Source organism: Octopus bimaculoides, chromosome 9 (genome assembly GCF_001194135.2).
Source record: "Octopus bimaculoides isolate UCB-OBI-ISO-001 chromosome 9, ASM119413v2, whole genome shotgun sequence".
NCBI classification, from domain to species: Eukaryota; Metazoa; Mollusca; class Cephalopoda; order Octopoda; family Octopodidae; genus Octopus; species Octopus bimaculoides.
This window is the reverse complement of record NC_068989.1, coordinates 91,115,997-91,117,414: the sequence shown is the minus strand read 5'-3', so window position 1 is coordinate 91,117,414 and position 1,418 is coordinate 91,115,997.

Genomic DNA, 1,418 nt, shown 5'->3' with positions numbered 1-1,418 from the left:
GGCACATAAAAGACACCATTTCGAGCGTGGCCGTTTTCGTGCGGGTGACACGTAAAAGCACCCACTACACTCTCTGAGTGGTTGGCGTTAGGAAGGGCATCCAGCTGTAGAAACTCTGCCAAATCAGACTGGAGCCTGGTGTTGCCATCCGGTTTCACCAGTCCTCAGTCAAATCGTCCAACCCATGCTAGCATGGAAAGCGGACGTTAAACGATGATGATGATCATCACTAACATCATCATCATATCGAATATCATTAGTATTATTATTGCTGTATAGTATATGTGTGTGCGTGCGTGTCGGTCTGTCTGTCTGTCTGTCTGTTTGTCGTTATGTACGTAAATAAGATGTATCGAAATATATTCTCTTCTGTTTTAAATTTATGATTGTGTAAATGGGAGTGGGTGAACCACTTAGCATTGACTGAATTATTGTTGAGGTCAGAAACAGGCAAAAAACTATGAAAAGACAGACAGACAGACAGACAGACAGACAGACAGACTGCCAGGCAGACAGACAATCACAAACAGATACATAGTTAAAGCAATAGTTGAGAAGAAAGAGAAAGAGAAAGAGAAGAAAGAGAAAGAGAAGAAAGAGAAAGAGAAGAAAGAGAAGAAAGAGAAAGAGAAAGAGAAGCGGAGATGAGAGAAGAGTAATTAATTGGAAATGGGGGCGGGAAGAGGAGACAGGGCAGAATTCATTTCGATATTCTTGATATAAGTTCATACCGATGGAGACATGTGGGGGGGTGAGTGTGTGCGCATGCGTCTGTACATGCGTGTGAGTGTGTGTGTATAGGTTTGTTTGCATGTAGGTATCTATATGTATATATGTATATAGGTACATTATATGTATGCATGTATGTATGTATGTATGTATGCATGTGTATGTATGCATAGTAAATGAAAGAGAGTCCGGGAATCAAAGTGCTTACCTCGGCCAGCATTTCTGCGGATACTGGTTCCCAGAATTCGTAAAATGGCGCGATGTTTCCGTGAAAGTATGTTTCACACAAAATGAAGACCCTGAAACTTTTCTTCAGTTACGGAATAAAAACTAACGCGGTATGTATGTAGTTACTTGTGTCACATTTATCTCTCGGTTACAGCTGTTTCAAAAACATATGAGTAATACATCATTTAACAAGCTGTAAAGCATGAATATGAAGAATGATTGGTTATATAAGGCGCGTGGTTTAGTGATTAGAACATTTGGCTCACGATCGTAAGGTCATGAAATCAACGCCTTACAGAGCATTGTGTCCTTGAGCAAGACGCTTAGAATTCAATGCCTCAGCCTCGTCACAGTCTCTGTTACACTGAATCTCACCGAGAAGTATGTTGAGGGTACGCATGTTTCTGATGTGCTCAGTTACTTACACGTTAATTTCACGAGAAGGTTGTTCCGTTGGTCGG